Genomic DNA, 13,038 nt, shown 5'->3' with positions numbered 1-13,038 from the left:
TACCTCAGAGGCTCAGTGATATGTACCATTGGTGGAGGATTTGCTCAGCTTGTAGGCACAGAAGTGATGGCAAAAGGCATGATCAGAGGTGCCATGCAAATCTGTTAGGACAACTGTCAGTGTCAGACCTCCTAGACGGAACCTTCTGAGCCCATGAAACTTCTCCCTGGGGCATTCGAAGATTCCTGGGAATCTAATCTAAGTCAAAATGTAAGGATTTGGGGAACATGGCTCTTAGAGGGGAGTACGCGAAGAGGCAAGATGTTATTTATGAATCCTAGTTCTTTATTTGAGTCTAGCCAGGGTAATTGGTGATCATGTTCTGCTCTATGCAACCTTCCTTCCACCACAGACAGAACTTCTCATTGCTGTCTGTCCTACAGTGATGTTCTCGTGTGGCTCTCACTGCACAGTTGTCAGGTTCTGCCCTGGAGGTAACTCCATGTCACGCAGAGGGGATGATAGACAGAAATATACACAAACACACACTTGCCTTCAAAAATAAATATAGGGCCTCTAGTTAAAAGGTGCTTTGTAAAGTAAGCAAGCATCCTCTTTCTCGCAAAGCAAGCACAGAACTCTCATTAACCTTGTAACCACAGCCTGTGTTGGTATTAAGATTCAGACCCCTTAGGGCTTGATACTTGGCTTGGAGAGATTCTTTATCTTGGCCTTGATTTAGGAAGTAAGGTCTCCTGGGGTTCTTTGGTTCTATGTCTACTAGAAAAGGGGAGTCTCCTAGTAGACAACCCAACTGAACTCAGGGTCCCGGCTTATTGACCACTGCCTGGTCTGGTGCGCCCTACCTTCCTTTTCTTCTGTGGGAACCAGCATCAGGACCTGATTCAAGTGTCTTTGTGCAGAGCTGGGACAGGGAGATGGGGCCTTGGTCTGCAGGGAAGACCAGGAAGAGGAACTGGGTTTGTAGAGCTGGTTCCTGATCCCAGTATTATCTGGATCTTGACCTGAGGGCAACCTGCATTTTCTTTCTCTCTTTTAAGTCTTCCCATCTGTAAAGCTCGGGCAGTCGGCTCTGTCTCAGCACTCTGTTCACATTCCTGTGTCTTCTTCAATGTCTCCCCGCCGCCCTCCCCCACACCCCCAGTCCTGGAAGCACAGAATGGAAGGCATCTGTGTTAGGATTGGAGGTCTGACATGATGATGAGAACCTTGCCTGATTCCTCCTCAGGAAGGTTATGACTTTTAGGAAACAAAGGACGTACCTGTGTAAAGGTTCTGGTGCACCTGATGTTTTTGTGGTTACACTTGTAAATTTCATATCCAGAAGAGATGTGCTTGATGTATTTTGAGATTCTTGCAACAGAAGGTCTCAGCCCTAAATCCAACTTGTAGCATTCTCAGTAAAAAATCAGGACTTCCGTCCATTTTTTCTCTATCGATCTATGTATTGATCTATCATCTATCAGTCAATCATCTAATTTGATGCAAGTGCTGTCTTGTTGAAATTGATCATAGGTAGGGTAAAAGACCTTATACTCTGAAGAAATCTCTCTATGGATTTAACATGCCAAAAAAAAAAAAAAAAAAATCCAGGTTGGGTGTTTTTTGGTTGGGGGGAGGGAGAGAAGAAGTATTGTTTTTGTCCTTCTTCTAGAAGGTTCAGCTAAGATCCAGGTAAAGAAAAGAACCAATACTTGACAAGAACACAGTACTAGATAAATCGCTAGGTACTTTATATACATGAAGACTCACAAATAGAATAGCTGGTGAGTATGAGGTAACATCTTTCCATCCCCTTCCACTGCCACCATCCCCAAATGGCTCTTCTGAGGACTGGCTTATGGAAGTAGTCCTTTGATGGAAAATAGCAGGTGAAGAGTGAATAAAGGAACGCAGATGTACCCGGAACTCTTCAGCTAGGAATGAAAGGGACTGTAAATTGTAAGTGGTTGGGCCTGGACCAGTGAGCCACACCACTTTTGGGATTGCCTTTAAAGTGTACCCTCTTGACCACACAGCCCCTCCGCTGCCACCTGCCCCACCGTGGTCTCAGGTTCATCTCAGGCAAAATCGTAAAGAAGGCCAAGTTCACTTCCTGGAGTCACACTGGCACTAATAACAGCCCACAGCACCCCGCCCCCAATACACACACACACACACACACACACACACACACACACACACACCCCCTCACACACATGTGCACATGCGTGCACACACGCGGACACACGCGCACACACGCACACGGGCAAGTACTCCCCCGTACTTGAGATTGCTCCTGATTCATCTCTCAAGTTCAACGTCACCAGTCTGTTCCCTCAGGGCTCTGCTCTCAGATCTGGAGCTGATAGACTAATTGAGGCTAATGTGATAATGCGCAGTAATGACATTTACTGTTTTTATCAGACATTTGCATTTTAACAGGGCCCTTGGGAAACACACAGGTGGACAACAGGGGAGGGTGGCAATGTTTGGTGGAGGCTAGGAGGCAAAGGGGTTTTTCAGAGCTGCCTAAATTGCACTCCCCAAACCTTCCAAACCTCTGAGACCTGCCTGAGTTCCAAGATCCTCCCCAATGCACCCCTGCTCTCCCACCAAGTTTTTCACACATTCCCAAACCTCTGCATTCAGGTTACATAAAGTAGGAACACAGACAAGGAGGGAACATTGCTTCCCCTCACCATTCCACCCGAACAGCACAAACACTTACTTCTTGTTCTATTCAGTCTTTGCCCACATACACACTTTCTTTTTTATACAAGGAACTTCTTGGTTTTGATCACAAAATCTTTGTTTCTTTGCCAAAACTCAATTTCCCTTTTCTTTCCCACAAAGGGGAGTTCTGATGAGTTAAAGAAGTCTGCATGGACCTTTGGCTCATGTCAGGCCAGTGTCCAGGAAGACCCAAGAGAGAAAGTTAATGGTTAGGGGGTGGTATTTTTCCTTGCCAGCAGCCGTCACTCACTTACATGGCGGGAATGCATTTGTGACCCAGTGAAGCAGGCCCTTGGCCCAGGGGAATGGGGGTTGCCAGGGCACTTGAAATTCATGGATCCTCTCCAGGATACCCCCTTGTAGAGACTGGGACTGTATAGTTCTTGTCCACACTGTTTTCTTTTCATTTTTTAAAGATTTTTTTTATTTATTAATTTGACAGACAGAGATCACAAGTAGGCAGAGAGGCAGGCAGCGAGGTGGGGGGAAGCAGGCTCCCCACTGAGCAGAGAGCCCCATGCGGGGCTCAATCCCAGGACCCTGGGATCATGACCTGAGCTGAAGGCAGAGGCTTTAACCCACTGAGCCACCCAGGCGCCCCATTGTCCACACTGTTTTGTTTTATTTCCAGTTTCAGCTCTTTTTCTCTCTAGTTCCTTCCTATAGGGAGTGTCAACATAAAAAAGACCATGTAAGTGTCAAGAAGGGATAAAGAAGCTGGGTAATCCTCCAACTGGATCGTCAGCCCTTGAGGGTTGACTCTTCCGCCTGAACAGCTCAGAGTGGACCTTCCTTCTCAGGACTCTTCCTTCGGATTTGCCAAGCTCTTATCTGGAGCTGGGGTCGGGGGCAGAGTGACTTTTCCAAGTCCATTGACATTGCCAAGTGTTACTGTCAAAGACGCCATCATGGCGCCTGGGGAGAGCCTCGTCAGACCCTGGTACCTGCACGGCCAGGGCACAGGTCTTAATGCCAAAGCAGAGTCGACTAAATACAGATTAGTACACGAGACAGGTGTTTAAGAGGGCCCCTACTCCTCAGTCCCATCATATCCTCCATGTTTGAACCTCTGCTTAGTTCGCTTCTACGTGTCTTGTGGGAGATGGTGTCTTTGGGGGCTAGCATGGCGCTTTTCACCCGAAACAGTCTCTAAGCTGAAAAGAACAGTCACCACCAAATCAATTCCTCATCCATTAACAGGTCGTCTCTCTGTTCTTGAGACACAGGCATAACCTGGTTAGACCTGTTTTGTTTGAACACTAACGTGTGAGTTGGCCAAATGCAAATGAGCCAATGTTTGTAATCCTTTATTTTATTTTTTTAAAGAGCCCGGCAGCCAATCAGAAGAGGGGGAAGTGACTTAGGGAATTCCCGGTTGGTGGCTTATTGCTTAACATCCTACAAAATGATTTAAAATTATTGTCATATGCATTTATCTTCACTCTGATGAGGGCTCAGACGTGATAACACCCGTGGTTCCCTGTCCCCGTGGGAGCTGGCGTGCGGGCTGCCTGCTGCCTCCCCTCCATTAGCCACAGCTATTGGATTTCCCACCCAGAATCTTTAGGTAAATGAGGTAAGTCTTTTATTTTTAAACCTTCTTTGGAACCTGGAATTCAAACACCTGAGTGGAAAGGGCAGCCTGCCTTGAATCAGATGAAAATAAAACAGGCTCCCGGAGGCAGCTGGCAGGAAGTGCGGCTCGACTCACCTGTGCTTACCTCACTGGGGCCGGTGAGAGTCTTATTTTGGGAGGCAGCTGGGCTTCTTCGGATATTATCTGTGAATTTGCTGCATTGAGTCTGGACTTCCAACCCCCACGAATTTAAAGAGCTCCCTGGTTTCCCTCTCTCTGCGTGGTCAAGCCATGTCCCTGCGTTGAATTCTGAAACAAAAAAGCAACCAGGGACAGGTGACCGTGAGATAACTCAGTGAAACACGGGGTTGGCTGAATAGCCACTGAGACTCAGAGCACATGTTCTCACTTTCTAGAGACGTCTTCTCTTGGTAGTTTTTCTGACTCATCGGTCGGAGAGAAAGGCAGATTTGTCTTTGGTGTAATCTGTTGTTGGAAAATGGCTGGAAATGGGTGGTGGTGTATGCACTCACACTGGAATAAGTGGTCAGGCAGCTCAAGGAGGCGAGGACCCTGGGGAGAGCTGAACACTTAAAAATGGCTCTTTCCAGAAAAAATGACAAAGGATTTTGCCACATTGCAAGGGGACAGACTAACGCTTCATTTGTGCCATCATGGGCTACTAAGACCGGACAGGCTGACGTGAGTCAGCAGCACCAAATGCCTTCCAAGACAGGGACTCTTTTCATTTGTTTGACCACCAAAGAGAAGCGTCGTTGGTCTCAGTGTGGGTAGAACTGGGAACAGTGTGGACTTACCTTGGGAGTAAAAATAACAACATCAAGTCAGGAAAGCAACATTTTCACTGTCTGCCTTTGAGTGTTGTGGAAGGATGTGTCTTTCTAAGATGAACTGGGAGACCCCGTGCGTCTATGTTCACAGGTGTCTCTGCTAGTCATCTGCACTGACCTTAGTCACAGGGAGAAAGTGGGGGATTTGGGATTGAGAACTTTCCGATGGGAGGACTAATTCAGGAATTGGTTCTGCAGGCATGGGTGTGAAGACGTCTTCAGATAGAGACTTTCAGTGTGTAAAAGGGTAGACAAGGATCATGAGTGGCCATGCGTTAATGCCATGGAGATCAAGGGTCGTGTTGATTTCCAATAGGGAAGGTGAGGTCATTAGGAAGCACTTCATGGGTAAGATGTCCCACCAGAAAAAGGCTCTTCAAAGATTTCAAGAGTAACTTTAACAGCTGTATTTGAAGTTGACAGAAGGCTTCACTTGTCCTCTTTTGGAGATCAAGCATTCTGAGACCATGAAATAAGTCATCCATTCTGTGTTCTTATAATCCAGCGTGGTGTAGGACCTGTCATTTCTACACCAACTGCTGATGGCTGGTGTGGATGGATGTGAAAAACCATGGGAACCTGAAATGAGGGTCCCTGGGAAGTCTGTGATCACAATGGAAAAAATAACAAATATAATGGAGACAATCCTTCATGTTTTTGAAGTATTTTATAGAAGTCTTTTAAAAGAAAATAACTTGGAGGGCATGACTGCTGTAGGTTCTCTTGCACTGCTGTTCAGGATGGTGGCATTAGGCCCCTTCTAGAATGACTGTGGGCAGAGCAAGGAATTTGATTCAGGCCTTGTATGTACAGAAGATCGCAAATTCAATTCTATTTGTCCTTTTGTGTTAGAAAGCATCTGTTTGTTAAATTCAAATAACAGGTTTTTGATCATTTTTCTCCATTTTTTAAATATATTGTGAGCTCCCCCAAATGGAAATGTCTTGGATCTTTCTGGACCTCTGAGAAGCCTTACATTCACACTTAATGGTTCCATGCCCTTTCGGCTCCCATTAAATTACCTCTTTCAATATCTTTTTGACCCTTGAGACTCTGAGACAAAAAGGAAATTGAGAGGTTAAAATATTTACTCAACTGTATTCAATTAGCTAATTGGAAAGTGGAAGAAACTCAGATTGGGTCCCAGGTCAGAATGCGAGTGCTTTGGGCCAAAGTTCACTTCTAGGAAGTAGAATTTAGCTTTCTGGACTCTTTTTTTTTTTTTTTTTTTAAAGATTTTATTTATTTATTTGTCAGAGAGAGAGAGGGAGAACACAAGCAGGCAGAGCGGCAGGCAGAGGCAGAGAGAGAAGCAGGCTCCCCACTGAGCAAGGAGCCCAATGCAGGACTCGATCCCAGGACCCTGGGATCATGACCTGAGCTGAAAGCAGCGGCCCAACCGACTGATCCACCCAGGCGTCCCTAGCTTTCTGGACTCTTGTGATGTTTTATGTTCTCCTCTTTCTCCTCCTGCTCCACAAATTAGGGTATTTTAGCCCTGGGCTGTATGCTTTAGACCACCTCTGCTCGATGCAAAAGCATCAGGCACAGACAGAAAAGGTTAAACGAATCATTTGGAAGCCCTCCACTCTCTTCCCCTTTCTCCAGATGGAGGCCTCTCGACCCCCTTTCCAACAGATGTGATTTTCAGAGACCTCTGGGTGGTAGGGTGGGGTGGATACCAAGAAAGTCACGGCAGAACCGGCTAACACATTTGAGGAGTAACACCACGGTTGTAGGAAAGCAAATTTGAACTGGAACTTGATATTGGTGATGCCTTTTGGTGGCTGTTTCAGCCCATTTCCCTTGTTTGAGATCTCTTTCTGGTAAAACTGAAGTGATAATCGTTCCTGCTGTGGGTGGGGCTCTGGTCGGGAGGCATGGAGTCCACTGTGGGCTCTGTGTTTAGAGACCGCGTGTTGCCACCCTGGTTTGTTACCGGGTAACTGATGCCGTGTGGAGGCTTTCACCTTGAGTAAACTGAGTCTGCGGTAGGGAGTTGCCCTCTGAAGACAGAGGGAGGACGGCAGGCACAATCTTGCCAGTGTTGTCTTAAATCTGTTACCGAACAATTGAAGAGATGAGGACGATAATAAACTTTATTTAGTGTTTTCTTGTCTCATTTTTAGTAATATGATTTTAAATAATATGATCTGTTTTAACATGCAGGTGACTGGGCTCTCACTAGACGCAGGTGACTATCATGTTTGTTTCGGTTTGATGGGGTTTTAAAAGACCAAGTTACCGGGGTGTGCAGGGAACAAATAATGCAGTGGGGATATTGGCTCCCACAGCAGCTAATATTAGGGTGAAGCGTATGTTCAAGCCAAATGGCATTGATGTCAGGAAGCTGAGAGGTGCTAGAGTAGAAATTTCCATGGATCCCTCAGAGTTATTTAATTAAAAAATGTATCGGGCTGCAGAGGGGAAGAAAAAAAAAAAAAAGATATTTCTTCAAGAGTCTTCCCCCAAAGAATTTCAGACTTACATTTTGGAATGATGGGAGTGGAGTGTGCATAAGGCAGTCCACAGGACTGGCAGTCAGGAGACCTGGTTTTCTAGTCCTGGCACAGCCGGGTGCCCAGGGCAGCACACCCCACCTCTCTGGGCTTTAGTTCCTTCCTCCAGACAAAGACATTTGAACCTAATTATTTTTTTTAAAGATTTTATTTATTTATTTGACAGATAGAGATCACAAGTAGGCAGAGAGGCAGGCAGAGAGAGAAGGAAGCAGGCTCCCTGCTGAGCAGAGAGCCCCATGCGGGGATCGATCCCAGGACCCTGGGATCATGACCTGAGCCGAAGGCAGAGGCTTTAACCCACTGAGCCACCCAGGCAGCCCTGAACCTGATTATTTTTAAGATCTGTTTCCACCTTCAGATTCTGATGCTGGGAGAAGGCAGGTAAGCCTAGCAGTCGGCAGGTGTGGCTTGAGTCTGCAGCAGCTGAGCAGGGCTGGGGGATACCCTGGTAAGGATGACACAGGCAAGAAGGTCAGCGGGAGCCTTTCCTTAAAGTCTTTGGAACTTGGCTGAAGAAGGGATATCCCCGGGAGAGGTATGAAGCCCAGATTCCTGGAGCCTTCATTAAGGGTGTCAGCGTCTGCTCGCGTGACAACGTCTCATCTCTATCAGTGTGCCTCAGGCATCCGAGGTGGGTGGGGGTGTGCAAGTGGACCAAAGCACGTGGCCACGGGGCGCTCTGATGCTGTTTTCTGTGGGACACCAGAGTAGCCCCTGAAAACATTCGGGCACCCATGGAGCCCACTCCGTTTGCGGGGTGCTGATCAGCTTGCTTGACTGGCTACCCAACGATTATCGGCCAGAGATGGACTCCCATCTCCTAGAGGAGAGCCGAGACACAAGCAGAAGGAGAGCATGGCCGGCCTGGCTGCTGGACAGCCCTCCTGGAGACTTGGTGTTCTCAGAGGGCCTCAGCCTGAATCTGGAGTAACCAGAGCTTGCAACAGGGTCAGACAGAGTGGCCCATTTAAGGAGGCTCCAGAGGGGGTTAATTGGTCTTGTTTTGAAAGAGACACCCTGTAAAATACTCCTTTGAAAATTCATTTCACTAGCACCTAACCACACTCTGTCTTCGGTTTGTTTTGTGGGCTGGGCTCCTTGTTCTGGTTCATTGGATTCACATTCTCTCTCCTCTTCCTATCTTCCTGCACACCCTGACCCTTAAAGCCTCCTTCTCTGCCTCTCTTAGAAGCATCTTCATCATTATTTAGAGTATCTACCTATTTATTTAAAACATGTTTTCTGAGGAAAACAAAGCCAAAAAATAAAAGGAACCTAAATGCTTATAATATTTTTAGACACCTCCTCATTAACCCCATTATTTTACCATACCTGCTTATTTTTACTTTTGTCTGACCTCATCTAGATGCCCACTTTTTTTTTTTTTTGAAGTTTTTGTGATTGTGGTGACCTTAAAATTACATCTTTGGTCACTTCCCCCTCACTCTGTGTCATGGACACACCACAAACAATCTTGGGGGCTGGGTCTCATTGGGTCAACCGTGGATAAGAGAAGTTTCTGCCAGCCTGCCTGCCCTTTCTCAGCTTGATACAAATTTCTTCTAAGAGTCTATTGGGTCTTTCATGGAATATAGCGAGGGCTTTCTACGTTTTGTTTATGACAATGGAGCTTGGAGAATATGGTTGTCTTGTGGAGATTATTTTGGGATCCCTCTCAGGAACCTTTGAAAATACTCCCTCAGGAGGACCAACAATAGATTCTGGTAGATGAGGTTAGTGAAGTCTGGAAGGTGAAGGCGATTTCCGGCGCAGTCTTCATGATGACCACTCACAAGATTTGTTCTGTCTTTGCAGGGGGCTTCAGACTGGGCCCCAAGTTCAGCCAAACGTCTCAGCTCACCTATCACCCGTCTTAACTCCACCAGCTGGAAGGCTGTGGGTGGAACGACATTGACGGACAGTAGTAGACTTTGGCCGCTTGTGTATCTGAACCAGACAGGAGGCTATGAGTTTTTGGTTGCCTGGGAGCAGCTAGAATGTGTTACAGAGAATACCAGGTCTAGAGTCAGAGTACCTGGGTTCAGTTTTGACTCTGCCACTGAGTAGCTGAGTGAGTTTGGGTGAGTTATGTAAGCTCTAGATTATAAATTTCCTCATCTGGAAAACGAGGTTAATGGCATCTGCCCATGGCTGTTGTCAGGATTAAATTATTACAGAAAAATCTGAAGACACCCGGACAAATGCTTGTGAGTAAATAATTAGCAATCTGTAGAATGGAAATTGAGGATAAGTCTTCAATATGGTTGTTCTCAGAGGACCTCGTTTGGGTCAGACTGGATGTATAATTCTGGGATTCTGTTTTTCAAGGTGATCGACGTAGGTTCTGCCCTGTGACCTTGGGAAAGATATGCGATAAGGTTTTCACTGGGGAAGACAGACAGCAGGGACATGGGATGAACCATCTTAATGGGGGACCTTGGGATTGAGCTTGTCTTGAGCTGGCTGCAAACCACAGCCCGGGGGAGTACCAGGGAAGACCTGATGTGGGCACCCAGCACGTTCCTGTCTGTGTGTTTGATGCCTGGCATGTAAGGGGCTTCCAGAAGAAACTGATTCCCCTCCAGGAAGTTCACTTGACTAATCACAACATCATATACCATTGCCCACCCTTAAAATTCTTGATAGTGTCTCCAGATGTATACTGACTACTACCCTCGGGGTTCTAGAGGCTTTGAAAAAAAATCGCCAAGACCCCTGGGGTCTGCCTCTTGGTAAATTGTTCAAATGACACTTGTAGTGTCTGATATTGTGTTTTAGTCATGGGGAAGTGGTTTCTAGCAGTTGAACAAACAGTCCTTGCGGTTAATAAAAGAGCCAGATTCTAACCTAGGATCCGAGAGGCTCCTGGTGTCTGTAGAAAAAATTCAGGGAGTTGGTGAACTTGGATGTGTAAGAGAATGTTGTTTTTATTCTTAATAATCTAAATAAAATTTAACATTTTCTTTCAATATAAATATAAGCAAAAGTCTAGGATAGCATTAGCTGTGACTGACTGTCCCCAAGAGAGATTAACAGACATTTTCGTATCACATTATGCCTGTTGATGATGTCTCAAAATATCAATGTTCATCACTACTTTGATTTCCTGGATGTTATTTGACCTGCACTAGATATTCTTGTTTAATGCATTAATAAAGAAGTACCTATATTATTATGATTTCACACATTAATTTTAAGAAGTATACTCATAATTGTATTTCAATATAAACTTCCTTTCTAATCTTATTATTTTAATTTGTCATTTAAAAGCATTATTTTGAGAAGGGGTCCATAGGTCTCAGCAGACTGCAAAATGGGTCCATGTATATAAATAAAAGTCGAGGAACCCTTAATTTATATCATTCTCTTGCATGGGGCCATTGAAATGATTCGTGAATGATGTCAGCTAATAGATGGTCTCTGTTAAAACAAAGGTATATGTTCTTCCCACTCATTGTTTTTGCCTATGGGTGGCTCTGGAGTTGTGGAGGGATCTTGGCATAATAGAGATAATGATTAATAATAATTAATAATAATAATAATAGTAATAACAGCTAGCATTTGCTGGGTGCCTGCTGTAAGCCAGGTGTTATTACAGGCATATTCAATGTCATACTTTGTTTAATACTACCAACTACTGCAAGAGGTCATTTATGGGGCAAAGACAAAAGATTCCCCCCTGCCCCCCATGGTGACAGAGCATTGCTGCAGGTAAAGGGAAGGGATGGGACTGATCCCCTGGACAGGGTCAGTGTCCTGGGTATACAAGCCATGCAGTAACACAGGGCTCCACACTTAGAAAGGTCTTGGGCATGGTTTAATGCTCTGCTATTGCGGACTTGAAATTCTTAAAAAAAGCTTTTGAATGCGGGACACTGAGCCCTGCAAATTACGAAGTTTGGTCCGTCCTTGCATGTGATGAAATTGTTGTAATGTATGACAGCTCCTGATACCGGGAAGCTAGGAATCTGCTTGGAGATCCCCTTTACTCATCTAGCTGACCTTTGGTGGAGAGCTGAGGGATGCTGCAGTTTCTGAGTTGGTGAATTTTGTGATTTTTTTTTTTTTTTAAATATCAAAGATTTCTTTCCTCCAAAGCAACTGGAGGAAAGGCTGAATAACCAGCTGGAAGGTACCTGGTTCCTTGGAAAGTCTTTCTGGTAGGGAGTTGCTTACCTTCCTATGGGTTTTTTCATTTCTTATTCTCCAGGGTGCTTACTACATATATAGGGAGCTAGGAGAAGCAGAGCAAAGCGTATTACTGGAAGGGGAAACAAGACCGGGTGTGCTGAGAGTCTATCATTCTTGTTAAGAAGGTGATGTGCATGAACTTGGCCTTCTTGCCTATTGTCACTTAACGATTATCTGTGCAGAAAGAAGACCCTATTTCTTCTAAAGAGGAGATCCTCTAATCTATGAGGAAATTCAGATAGTAGTTTGCTTCTCAAGTTCAAAGATGATCATGGACTATGCCTTGTGAGGTTCCGTCTGCGTTCTACAGCTATGTTTTTACAAACTGTTTCAGGGTCATGGACATGGTGGAAGAAGGAGGGGGGGAGCTTTCCTAGATCTGTTGGTTAGAGTGATGGAACTCAGGCTCCCGAATGACATATCCATAGTCTCTCTGTCCCCGGTGTGATGTCTACAACACGACACATCAGGTCTGTCATCAGGATCCCCGTGTGATGGCTCAGATGTCCAGAGCTCTTCTAAAGGAGCCATAACTTCCCCTTCACTTCTCAACAGTTTTTTTTTTCCCTTGTTACTATTACTGCTCTTTTATCATGGCTAATAAGTCTGAGGTGGCTTCAAGCAGCCAAGCCCAGCCCCTGAGTCAATCTGGGGCTTTCAACAAGAAGTCAGACCAAAGTTTTCACAGGTGGGTTGGAGTGGCCGTGATCTGCTCTTTCTATAACACTGGGATGGTTGGACACCTAAAGGAAGTTTTATAGTCGGGCACAAGGAGGATAGGTGTGCTTCCTACTCACATTTAGGGGAAAAGTGATGGGAGCCATTCTAAAAGGATCTCAGTTTCCAAAACGGAAGTGTGAGGTTCTAAAAGACGTCCTCTTCCACTTCAGAAATACAAGGATCCATTTTCAGCGACAGAGAACGATGTTGCATTTCCTGGCATTTCCACCCTCCACAACTCCCCAGGACATTCATTGTAATATATCCAGTCCATTTACTAGCTCTGTGTCCCTGGCTAAGTCACTTAACCTCTTGTGCCTCATCCGTAAAATGGGGATAATATGAGTACCCGTGTCCGGGAGTATGGCAAGGATTCAATGAGATCATTCATGTAAAGCCTAGCTCGATCAATTCCTAGCACACTGGGGACGCTCCAAGAATAGAAACTATCATCGCTGTCGTAGTTTCGGTTGTTATTTTGCCATTAGTCCATGAGATGCCA

General features: G+C 45.5%; 1 protein-coding gene across 2 annotated transcripts in view; it reads left to right on the top strand.

Annotated features, from left to right (window-relative positions):
- The first annotated feature begins 4,116 nt into the window (after positions 1-4,116).
- Positions 4,117-13,038, top strand: part of EHF (ETS homologous factor) — a 42,690-nt gene continuing 33,768 nt past the window's right edge. For both annotated transcript variants that reach the window (XM_080815331.1, XM_080815330.1), the window contains exon 1: positions 4,117-4,252. The gene's annotated coding sequence lies outside the window, so the exon portion shown is untranslated. The remainder of the gene's footprint in view (positions 4,253-13,038) is intronic.

The sequence above is a fragment of the Martes martes genome (assembly GCF_963455335.1).
Source record: "Martes martes genome assembly, chromosome: 10".
NCBI lineage: Eukaryota > Metazoa > Chordata > Mammalia > Carnivora > Mustelidae > Martes > Martes martes.
Note: the sequence above shows the minus strand (reverse complement) of the source record. Positions and strands in the feature narration are given on the sequence as shown.